General features: G+C 46.3%; 1 protein-coding gene across 2 annotated transcripts in view; it reads right to left on the reverse strand.

The window, feature by feature from the left end:
- The window catches only part of LOC137638414 (mitochondrial import inner membrane translocase subunit Tim29), a 56582-nt gene that overhangs the window by 40522 nt on the left and 3293 nt on the right, over nucleotides 1-12767 (reverse strand). The window contains exon 1 of one of the 2 annotated variants that reach the window (XM_068370463.1): nucleotides 11765-11901. The exons of the other annotated variant lie outside the window; for it this stretch is intronic. The gene's annotated coding sequence lies outside the window, so the exon portion shown is untranslated. Of the gene's footprint in view, nucleotides 1-11764; nucleotides 11902-12767 lie in introns of those variants that run through there. 2 annotated transcript variants of the gene reach the window in all.

Raw genomic sequence — 12767 nt, forward strand, 5'->3', positions numbered from 1 at the left:
GGAAGGCAGGGAGTGTTCTCTGGGGAAACAAACCTGCTATGCCACGGCGGGATAGCCACACTGCATCATAAGCAGGAATACTTGCAGTCTAGGCTGAATTCGACGAGCACCCTGGAAGATGGATGGAATGGAAACTGAAAGTACCCGTCCTTCCGATCCAGGGTTAAAGGAGTCCTGTCGCCTCGTTACCAGTCTGATCGATTCTGCTGGTCTACGCTGGCCGAAGTTTGTTCGACAAACTTGATCAGGACTGAGAGGTCGACTATGGACATCCCCTCTCAGATCCTTCCTTACAAGAAAGGATCGACTGAGGGGACCGGGGGTGAAGCCGTCGATGATCCTAAGGAAGACCTTCGCCTAAGGTATGGATCATTCTGCCCAACCGGGCAACTCTGCTGACGCTATGGCATAGAGGTTCAGAGACACTGAATTCGCTGACAGAGACAGCAGGCGCGATATCCTTGGCTACTCACAGAGATTGTGCGGGAATGGGCATCGGGAAGCTGTCATTCGGATGAGTAACCTTAAGCATCCTCCCAGCGAAAAAACCTGCAATCCTAGAGTTCGTGAACTCCTTTTAGGCCTATGCCCCCCCGGGGGAATCTCCCGTGCCATCTGTTCCTGACAGGAGAAACTGCAATTGGACACCTTGTCCCAGTTGTCGTAGCCGATAACTTAGGCCGACGTGGTTGAAAGAAAAGGGCGCTGGAGCCCTGCAGAGTCTGGAAGAAAGCGCCTTGGAGGAGTGAAACCGGAAGTCGATTTACTCCGCACAGCAGCTGTCTAAGTCTCTGTCCTTGGGCACAGACAAAACTCTTCTCAAGGATGGAAGGGTGTCTGAGGTCGTCGACCTCCACAGATGAGACACCCGAAGGAAGCCTTCAGTCAGCGCGTCCAGATGGTACAACATCGAGCTTGTCCGCAAGTAGATACTTAACGACGAAAGGCCAAGGTGTCTGAGCTCGAGAGGAGGAAAGTACCCTTGATCTTCCTGTAGCTTCCTTGAACCAAACCTCGGGCCGAAACCGAGGAGGGAAAGAACCTGGTAAGCTCCCAGAGGAAGAGGTAAGCAGTCACCCCTTGTCCGATGGAGAAATCTTGAACGGAAAGCCCCCCCGCCAAAAATCCTTCCAGGGCAGGGGAAGGAGAGAGTACTCGTACAGGAGAGGGGACCCTCGAGACCGACCTCTTGGGAACCAACTTCGCCCTGGGGGAAGTCACCACGAAGTCCACTCCTCTCTTTCTCTTCAGCGTAGGAGAGACAGCCGCTGGTTTGTTACCCTGGCCGGCGAGTACTGGTTTCATAACCCTCATTAACGCCCGTGCCAGCGGACCAAACCATGTCTGCTGCTCCAAGGACACAGAGTCCGAAATCCTCGCTAAGGTGAAAGGGATCGGGCGATCCTTTGGAGTGGACCCGACGGTACCTGCCTGAAAAGAAGGTGGGGAAGAATGCTGTACTGACCTGTCTTCGTCCTGCACTACCAACCTGTGCTTGGATGGAGATGATCCCGAGTGCCGTCTAGGAGCACGCGTCCCTGCTGCTACCACCGGCTGTGGAATTCGCCGCAAAACTATGGTCGCGCGAGGGCGAACGGTTGCGCAAAGGCGAACAGTCGCGCAAAGGCGAATGGTCGCGCGGGCGCGCAGGCGAGCGATCGCGCGGGCGCGCAGGCGAGCGATCGCGCGGGCGCGCAGGCGAGCGATCGCGCAGGCGAGTGGGCAGGTAAATGAACACGTGTCCGAGGCGACGAACGCAAGCGATGGCGTGACGGCGAGGGATCATGCTGCCGCGTAGGTGAAGAAGATCGCTGGCGATAATGACCGCGTGATGGTAAGCGATGGCGAGCAGCATGTGTAGGTGAATGATCGCGTGAAAGGGTGCGATGGTGATCAGCATCCGCAGGAGGGCGATCGTTCAGGGTTGTGCGATGAGGAGCAGCATGCGTAAGCGGGCAATCGTGCAGGGTTGTGCGATGGCGAGCAGCATGCGCAGGTGAATGATCGCGTGAAAAGGTGCGATGGTGATCAGCATCCGCAGGAGCGCGATCGTTCAGGGTTGTGCGATGAGGAGCAGCATGCGTAAGCGGGCGATCGTGCAGGGTTGTGCGATGGCGAGCAGCATGCGCAGGTGAATGATCGCGTGAAAGGGTGCGATGGTGATCAGCATCCGCAGGAGGGCGATCGTTCAGGGTTGTGCGATGAGGAGCAGCATTCGTAATCAGCATCTGCAGTTGAGGGTCGCGCGATGGCGATCAGCATCCGCAGTTGAGGGTCGCGCGATGGCGATCACCATCCGCAGTTGAGGGTCGCGCGATGGTGATCAGCATCCGCAGTTGAGGGTCGCGCGATGGCGATCAGCATCCGCAGTTGAGGGTCGCGCGATGGCGATCAGCATGCGCAGGTGAGCTAGTAGCTGGCGAACCATGTTCCTTCAGAAGTGTTGGAGAACGTTGGCGTGCCAGCTGTAACACACGTGGGCGATCCGGAGATCGCTGGCGAGCTGATGATCGCTGGCGAGCTGATGATCGCTGACGAGCTGATGATCGCTGACGAGCAGAAGGCTACGCGTGGAAGCCTGCGCAAAGAAGAAGTCCTTGACCCCGACCTGAACCGAAGTTCTAGATCGCGAGGGCGAACGTGGGCGCACAGGGCACGTAACAGGAACCGCAGGGAAGATCATCTTGAAAGCGCTGACGAACAGGAGAGCGCTGATGAGCAGAAGGGCGCGCAGGGAAACCCTGACACGCAAGGGAAGAACCCCCGTGGGGGCAACTCTTTGCCCCGAAGGAATCGTTGTCCGCCGGGAGACTGATGTCCGTCGGAAGACCGCTGTCCGTCGGGCAAACCGTTGTCCGTCGGGAAGACCGTTGTCCGTCGGGAAGACCGTTGCCCGTCGGAAGACGAGATCAGACTGCTGTCCATCTGCACCAAGGCGGAAGATCGAGAAAAAAGGAGTGTAGGCTGCAAACGGAGATCCAAAAGGGCGCCTCAAGCACCCTTATAGGGAGATGAGAGGCCCTTACGACGAGGCGGACGGAGGGCCTTACGGCGAGGGAGGCTAACAGCAACAGAAGAAACCTCCGAAGAGGAGTCTCTATGAGTGTACTCTCTCGCGAACGAAAGAGAAACACTTCGAGGAAGAGACTGGTCAGCCAGTGACCTAAAAGGAGCAATCCTCCGAAGAGGAGCTCCTGCAGTTGCCCAGCCCCTTGAGCGAAACTGCAGGTGCGACCGCTCAGCACCAAGAGCATAGTCGCACGAAAAAAAAAAAGGCAAGAGAAGAACCCCCAAAAGGGGAAAAACTCAAGCCTGGACAGGAAAAACTTCCCTCGGAAGGAAAGTTATCCGCCCAAGGAGGCAAGCCTCCTGACTGTTCTAAAATGAACTGGAGAGCTGTCCGTCGACACGGGAGTACTACCAGTAGAAGGAGACACGCCCCTGACGAAAATACAAGGGGGGAGGCAGCAACAGCCGAATCCCCAGGACTCAACCAGACAGCTCACACCGTTGCTATATTACAGAAACGAACTAGATCGGTAACTGTAAAAAAATAAAACAAATAATATTAGTACACATTCATTCCCCCGGGAAGGCTCCGAAGAGGAATCCCGAGGGAAAGGAACAAGAATTACACAACAGGCACGTGCCCTCACAACCACTTACACTCGCGGAAGGAGAGCTGTAACCAAAACAGAATTATAACAATTATAATTATGTAACTATGTAATTATGTAATTAAAAAATGAATGAACACTAAAGAAAGAACGAAAACCCCGAAAGGAATCGTTCTACAAGCTGAAAAAAAAACAACTACAATTAGATTCATAACTAATTGATACAAACGTACGCGTAGCAACCCCCCACACGGAAAGGAAGCTAGGCTACAAGGGCGTAGTAACACGTAGTAAAAGGGTGAACGACCTCAAGAGAGAGAGAGAGAAAGACATAAGTCAAACTCGATCGCCACCCATAAAATACGCCGTGGTGGCCTAACTGCCGAGGCCTCCACGTAGATATCGTACACTACACACACACATCTGAAAAGGAAACTTACTTATTTCTATACTCAAATATATATACAAACATGAAAACATGTTTACATATATATTGAGTAAAAGAAAAGTAAGCGATTAAGTAAAGACAAAACAGACAATGGCTGCCAAGCGAGGACCAAGACAGAGACGTCTGTCACAGTCCGAGCCAAAAGTGAAAGTGAGTATTCACGTGTGTGTGAGGGGGAGGAGGGGTAGCTAGCTACCACTCCCCTACCCCCCCCCCCCGCTAACTAGCGCGGGGGGTAATACACCCTCGTTAAATTCTAATGGCTCGCCATTTCAGCTACGCTAAAAGTAATAACCCTTTGTAAATAGCGTGGTTTGTATTTCGGTTACGGAACAATTCAACTTTCAGCAGATCAGGCTTTAACAGTCTCCTATGCAGAACATGGGCCTGTTCCGCAGTACAATGCAGAATTACTAACATTTACATTTACCTTGGTAAAGTTAATCCATAATAAGGTAGTAATATCAAAAGCTAGGTAGTAGGTTGGCCAGGGGACTAGCCACCCATTGAGATACTACCACTCGAGAGTTATGGGGTCTTTTGATTGGCCAGACAGTACTACATTGGATCCTTCTCTCTGGTTACGGTTCATTTTCCCTTTGCCTACACACACAGAATAGTCTGGCCTATTCTTTACACATTTTCCTCTGTCTTCATACACCGGACAACATTAAGATTACCAAACAATTCTTCTTACTTCACTGTAATTGTTCAAGGGCAACTTTTCTCTTTGTAAGGGCAGAAGAGACTCTTTAGCTATGGTAAGCAGCTCTTCTAGGAGAAGGACACTCCAAAATCAATCCATTGTTCTCTAATCTTGGGTAGTGCTATAGCCTCTATACCACGGTCTTCCACTGTCTTTTGGGTTCAAGTTCTCTTGCTTGAGGGTACACTTAGGCCCACTATCTTATTTCTCTTCCTCTTGGTTTATTAAAGTGTTTATAGTATTTATAGGGGATATTTATTTTAATCTTGTTGCTCTTCTTAAAACATTTTATTTTTCTTTGTTTCCTTTCCTCACCGAGCTATTTTCCCTGTTGGAGCCCCTGGGCTTATAGCATCTCGCTATTCCAACTAGGGTTGTAGCTTAGCAAATAATAATAATAAGGGATTCATACAATATGCAACGCCACCCCCATATGAAATACGAGGTTGCTTAAGAGCGCTTACTATTGTGAGTAGATAAATAATAGGATCCAGACTACCAAGTCTGGCTTCTGCCTAACAATCTAGTTGTATAAAAGAGCAAATAAGACTGTAGGAAAGCACGGGTTTAGCAGCAGAAGGGTAAACTAAAGAACCCTCTGTAACAAGATCTCTACTCAGTAAGAAGCAGAGAACTATCAGAGCCATTACGGCGTGGAACACTTATCACTAGACTCGACTTGAGAAGTCGGGTTAAGTTGGCAACCGAGCACATAAAATCACAATTATCACTTTTAATTGAAGCCTCCGAGCCATTCGGAGATTTAAGAAAGAAAGCGAATAAGAGATTTTGAAGTTTATCACAATTGAACTGTGCTGGTGTGTCAATATCTTCATCCCAGCTATAAATACTTTTTTCTTCTCTGGATTTAACCCCCCCCCCCCCCGACCTAAAGGCAAGTTTCATTTTGCACTTTAAACATACTTTGCTAAAAGAGGAACAAAGAGGTATTCGCTCTCCTATACACTGTTATTTAACTCACAGCCCTGTTCTAGTGCAGTACTCTAACGCATATGAAGTCCAGAGAAAAACATAAAAAGCAATAAAACTTAGCACTATCTGAAGAATGGAGTGTGGTACACTGATGCATCACATATAACTAAGCCCCCTGGCATGTCACTACAGTAACTCACTTTAGATTTTAACAGCTAGTGTTACTATAGCCAAGTGTCTATTGAAAATAAAATAAATGGGAATTCTTTAAATTTCTGAAGTTTAAAAATTCCATATTTGGTTTTATTATAGTGTGGTACAATATTAGTTAGGAAATTAGATCTTGCAATCAAATAGACCTCTTAATACAGTACACCACTTTGAATCCCCTATCCTATTGTCAGTGGCCACTATTAACGACAGTACAGATTTTGACAAATATGACAAATTCTAATTTGTATTTTATCCTAACGATACAAACCTTAGCTATTTATTTAGGGGTATTTCTTTTGGTGAAGCTGAAATGACGAGCCATTAAAATTTAGCGAGGGTTAACTACCCATACTGCTAGTTAGCAGGGGTAGGGGGGGTAGCTTGCTACCGCTCCCGCTCTCACACCGGTGATTTAGCTCACTTTGCTTGGAGGTAGGACTTCAAGGGGGATAGGGCTGGTGGGCAAGTTTGTATAAATAGCAAAGGTTTGCATCGTTAGGAAAAATACAAATTATCTACGAATTTGCCATTTGTTCCGTAACTGGAATACAGACCTACGCTATTTATTTAGGGGTGACCACCCATTAGGAAGGGTGGACATCCCTGCCATTTCAGACTTTGGCTTTAACCAGGGCTCTTTATTTGAGTATGTTAGTACTCAGAATAAGGAGTCCCTGCACCTCGCTAAAACCTTGCTGCGCAAGGTCCGCGGCCTACGCAAGCTGAGTGTTGAAATAATTAGAAGTTTTTTGAAGGAAAAACTTTTGTAATCAAGACTTTCCCAATACCACCTCACCAGGGTATGGGAACACAACAGTACAGTATAAGCTTAATACTTGATACACAAGGGAGCAAGGTTTACCTGCAGTGTTTTGAGGTCAGCTTATGCAGAGAACCCAGGATGCTGCTTTCCCCAAGAGAGGCGAGCCAGAGAGCTCTGGTGCACAGGAAAGCACTACGCAGAATGATGCTGGTATTGCAGGTTCCAGAGAGTGCACAGTAGCGCAGGCGTGCAGTACGTGCGATGCACAGGAGGATGCTGGTGCGCAGAAGAGCTCTGGCGAACTGGCAAGCGTTGGTGCGCAGGCAAGCACTTGTGCACGCTGGCACTTTGGCGAGTGCTGGTGTATTGGCGAGGGCTGGATCTGTGAGCGCGAGGGCACAAGAGAGCGTTGGTACACAGTAAGACGCTGCGCAGGGTGTTGCACAGTCTCCTTAGAATGCGCAGGAGAGCGTGGGCGCGCAGGAGGTTGCTGGAGAGCAGCTACTGGAGAATGCAGGTGCACAGGAGAGAGCTGGCACGCATGAGGTTCCTGGACAGCAGCTACTACAGAATGCAGGTTCACAGGTGAGCGCCAGCGAGTCGGAGGTTGCTGAAGAGCTGGTGAAAGGTTCGGCACTGGAGAACACTTATGTGCAGTGGAGCGCTGGTGCTAGTGCCCAGGAGAGCACTACGGCTTGGGCTGTCGTGTAGGAGAGTGTTGGCTACCCGAAGACCGAGGTTGCGCAGAAGCACACTGTGGTTTTGTTGAGCGCTGTTGCGCCGGGGAGCACTGACGAGCTCGAGCTGGAGAGCGCAGTTGCGCTGGCGAGCATAAATTGGCTGGTGAGCCCTCGCAAACGCTGCTCCCTGGAACAGCGAGGCTGCGCTGGAGGGAGATCGCTGAGGACGAGCAGGAGAAGGCTGTAAATCATGTGAACGTTGAAGCGTTGTAGAGCGCTGACAAGCTGGAGAGAGTGGACGCTCTGGAAAGCATGAAGGAGTAGGCTGGCGGTGACATGATGTTTGCGAGCGCTTGTGCACTGCAGGGCGCTGGCGAGCATTGGCCTGCAGCTGCACGCTTAGTTAGGGTCTGAACGGAAAAGGCAGGTTGGCAGATTGGCTGGTAGGATGATCAGGAACCGAGATGCCTTTGGAAGGGCAAACATCCACCGATGGAGATCGCGAAGGATCCACAGAAGAGTCCAGGACCGAAGACCGAGGACTACCTGCACATCTGGAGAAGGTCCAGGAACAGGCCTGGAGACAATGGAAGAGGAGGCTCCTCTGCAGAGGAAGGCTGCAATGCTGAAGAACCAAAGAGGCATCTCTTCACCGGAGGTGACGGCGTACTATTAAATAGAAGGAATGACGGCGTATTGCTAAAGAGAAGGGATGACGCCCCCAGCAATCCTCCGAAGAGGAGTCTCTATGAATGGGCCCTCTGGCAAACGAGAGGTGACCACTTCGAAGGAGAGACTTGCCCAAGAATATGCTCTGCCCTCAAAGGAAGAGAGACTCGGCAAAAGGGGAGCGTAGTCTAGGCAAACACAGCAACAGCAGTTGGAGTCGATGAAGTGATGAAGAAGATGCAGGGAAGTTCTCCGTCGGAAGGGGGAAACAACCCCACACCTGGGTAGGAAAACTCTCCATTGGAAGGGAAAGTAGTCCAATCCTTGGAGGCGAACCTCCTGGCAGCGCTCTAAGGTGATCTGCCAAGAGCCAGTGCCTGAGGAAGCTTAGCTGGAGATAGTTCCTCGAAGATGAAGTGCTGATCAGGAGCTGCCATGGGCGTACTTCTAAGGAGAAGGGATGACAACCCTAAATAATGCCCTCTGGGGGCCGGCAGTGTCTGCAGATTCCCTAGGTATGAACGAAACAGCTCTACTTCATTGGCTCTCTTATTCGAACGAAAAAAAACTGCATCACTAACTGAGGAAACAAAATAAATTATGTAACAAAAAACTCCCTCGGGAGGAACACCTAGTCTGAGACGGGAAAGGAGACCACCGAGGGAACAAACATAAAATAAGAACTGAGCCCTCCTTCCCCGATTGACATCAACGGGAGAAGGAGAGCGAAGAGCAACTGTAATAAAACCTGAATTAAAATGATTTGAATCAACTAAAAATATTCACCAATCGCAATAACCACTGATCCTTCGACGGGAAATGTTCCCTGCGGTGAAAAAGCTGAAAAGTTGAATTACAAACAATTATAATTTCACTTAATTAAGAAAAACAATAGGAAGGGCAACCTAACCTGCAAACGGGAAAGGTGCTTCCCCCGTTAGTATACTGTACTGTCGGAAGCCCATGAAAGGTGAACGGCCTTGAGAAGAGTAAGACAAAAGTCAAGCTCTGAAAGGCCATACTCCCTTCCCTCAGTAATCCGTATATTCCCCGAGGAAGAGGGAAAGGCATAGACAACAGCTGAACGAGGAGGGTCCCAACGATGTCGATTCCCCTGCGGCAGCAGCCGAGTCAATGGCAGGTTATCTACCGACGGGAAGACTGATGGACAAGGGGGGAAAGGTCGTAAGGGAAGGTTCCCCGGCCTTGCGCATGTGTCTTGAGAACCTGCCGTATACATTATCACATACACGGCCCAAACACATAAAAGGAAACTTACAACAATATATATATATATATATATATATATATATATACACACACATTAAGAATGTTTTCATAGATATAAGAAAAAGTACATTAAAAAACAAAAAATAATGGCAGTCCATAATAGGCGAGGAGGAAGAGCAGTAACAACAGGTCTCCATCCAAGCCAAAAGTAAAGTGAGCTAAATCCCCGGTGTGTGATTGGGAGCGGTAGCAAGCTAACCGGCCCCCACCCCAGCTAACTAGCGGTATGGGTAGTTAACCCTCATTAATTTTCAATGGCTCATCACTTCAGCTTCACCGAAAGTAATACCCCCGTAAATAAATAGCATACGTTTGTATTCCAGTTACGGAACAATTCTTATTTTTTTCCCCAACCACTTTCATCTTTACACCTACCATGAGAAGTTCCTTTACACACTTTAAAAAATTTCTGATACGGCAAGCTTCTGTCACAAGTTACTTGTTCGAACAGAATCGAATTCCCAACGTTTTACATTCATCTCTCGGTTGAGTTTTCAATATCGGGAATGTAATACTGTAATATTTATTTCAGTTGCGTGAAGAATAATGTTAGGTTAGGTAATTAAAGTGCTAATATAATTAGTCAGATAATGAGAAATAGAAGTGAAGTCTAACATTCGAACAGATTCTGGGGCTTCTGACGGGTCCCAATGTTTTACATTCATAACCTCTTGGTTACCATACTCTGTTTTCAATATTGGGATATAGTGTAATTAAGCCCTTATTTCAGTTACCATACAAATAATTATAGTTTAGGGTAGCAACGTGCGTGTGATATATTTATTCCTACAATAAGAAATGGAAGCCTAGTCTAAGATTTGAACAACGCCAAAATACAGTATTCTACCAAGCAGCTTGCGCGCATAGCGTAACATGTACCACTTTCCAGAACAGAGGAACAAAATATTAGGTTGAGAGCGAATTCAGCCACCGCAGAGCAATGCCTATTGAACTAAGTAATAATTAGGTAATTAGGAGTAGTTGACCTACCTACTTCCAAAAATTACCGTTTCAACACGTTAGTATCAATAACATAAAATGAGACTGGTATAGGGTGCATTTACAGGGGTTTTGAACGTTGTTGGCGACGGTAACTAGCTGAAAACCATAGTTCTTTAGTTAGGTAGTCGAACCACCATAACTCAAAACTACGAGTTTTCACCAATCATTAAAAACATTCAAAACACCATAAAGTACGCCATACACCAATCTCATTTTCTCTGCAACAATCATAGTACTATTCTATAAATTTACCCCTCATTTCACTAGGGTTGCTGCGAACGGAGCTCGGGTAAATATTCACCTGCAGTTATTGGAAATAATGTAATCAGAAGTGTTAGATGTAAAGGAAGATTTACCATGCAGTCACAAAAATTACAAGTGGAAAAGTATGCATCTACTAACCCCACAATCATATTAAGTCAATAGTCTCATACACTTGGGGTGTGTAAGTATCATGACAACCACACCCCATAACTCGCTAATTTACAACCTTATCACTAAGAATAAGGCAGTTTAATGGGGGGGAGGTAGCAGGTGCCCCCTGTTAATTAAATAGGAAAGGGGACAGCTTGTAGGTAAGGTTAGGTAGTGTTCTGTGCACGCGGGGGGTTCTGTCCATCATTATACAAAGGCCTCCACTTGTTTTAAGTAGCTTTTACACAGCCACATGGTTCGTAAAACTACGTTGTCCAACTTGCTTGTCAAATAAGTCAAAGAGGTGTCAAACAGTCAAACCAAATCAAACTTTAGTCCTCAACTGAGAGCGACTTGCCCTGTTAGTGAAAAAATGCTTATTGCCCAGGGCGGTTTGATTGCCATTGGTTTAGCGGTGGCACCGAGAAAAATAATCAGTGTTGATTTGGAACAAGATCTAGATGACTGGCATAATTGTTCGAGGATGGATGAAGAAACATATAATAGATTTACTGAGGCATGTTCGATATTTGATGCTTCTTCTAACGTGCAGACAGTGTGTGTGGATGAGTGAAGCCCCGCCCACAAAAGTCAGGCTCAATCACTTCAAACCATTTGAACAACGTGTTTGACAACCCAATGCCTTGTTCACATGTTCAAACATCACTCCAAAAACCTGTTTTTTAATAGAAAACTGTTCCGGTCCGTAACAAAAATAAAACAGAAAAATGGTAGGTAGGCCTAGGCCTATATTTCTTGAATTTGGAGAAATTTGTCATACACATCTTGGTTAGATTATACCTATCGGAATTTTACCAGGCCCATGATACACTAACCATTTAAATGATAATAAGCCTAATAAGACCAGTTTCAACGAAAGTTTAACCAACTCCAAATCTACCGGTCAGGTGGGATGCTAATACATACGCTACCATAGCTAACTCGACCTTCCAGTATAGCAGGATGTGGGATTATTTTGAAATACGTAAAATGTACTTCTAACTACATAAAAATATAAATTCAACTTACATTGCCAGACAGTTTAACTAGCGTCGTTACTGTTAAGTCAGTCTTGAACTGTTAGTTTGGACAGTTCCTAATTCACTTCCACACCATCTGACTGCTGAACTGCTAATGCTGAATTCTAATAGTAGTAGTAGCGATGTTAAACCTTTACAACGGCATCAACAACATTAGCTGAACACTCAAGGACTCCTATGAGTTATTTGCCTTATTTCAGTTATTCTCGATACAAAATTGATACTTAACGTTTAATGTTGTATATCAATACTAATAAAATTATACTCTCTCTCTCTCTCTCTCTCTCTCTCTCTCTCTCTCTCTCTCTCTCTCTCTCTCTCTCTCTCTCTCTCTCTCTCAGATCAGTAAATTAACTTTGTTTTGTACATTGAAACAGATGGTCACTTCACCCAATGCCCAATTGATATTGCATTACAATTAAACTATAAGGACATTGCGTCTCTTATTGACAGTGGATCATACCGATATTAAAACCAATGTAAATTACGATAATCCTCAAACTTCTTGATTTATCAACCACCGACTCTATTTTCCTAACTTCTTGACTATCTCTTATTACCTATACTGCTGAATTTTGAAGTTTGATACAATAAGTAAAAAATTCCCAAGGTACCATACTGTGACAAATGCTTTTAGCTATCTCTAACTTTTTCTTACTACTGCTAGGGAACATATATGCCATCCCTATACATAAAAGCCTCAACGTTAATGTTTCTGATAATTGTTTTTATGCTTATTGTATAGACTTACGATAGAGAATAATTTTGGTTCAAGTACTGTATAACGACGAACATTTCTTTCTTTATTTCCCACAATTATTATCCAATTATTACTAAACCTTTTTAATTTAGTTTTTGTACCAATAAGTTAAAATTTTAACTCCTATTTCACTATACTCCTTTTGTAATCTTTCAACTAGAAAGTTAAAACATCGAGTTTCCAACACTATATGCAAATCGAAGTCCCCATAAACTGCATTCAGCGCAATAGA

This window comes from Palaemon carinicauda, chromosome 3, assembly GCF_036898095.1.
Source record: "Palaemon carinicauda isolate YSFRI2023 chromosome 3, ASM3689809v2, whole genome shotgun sequence".
Classification (NCBI taxonomy): Eukaryota; Metazoa; Arthropoda; class Malacostraca; order Decapoda; family Palaemonidae; genus Palaemon; species Palaemon carinicauda.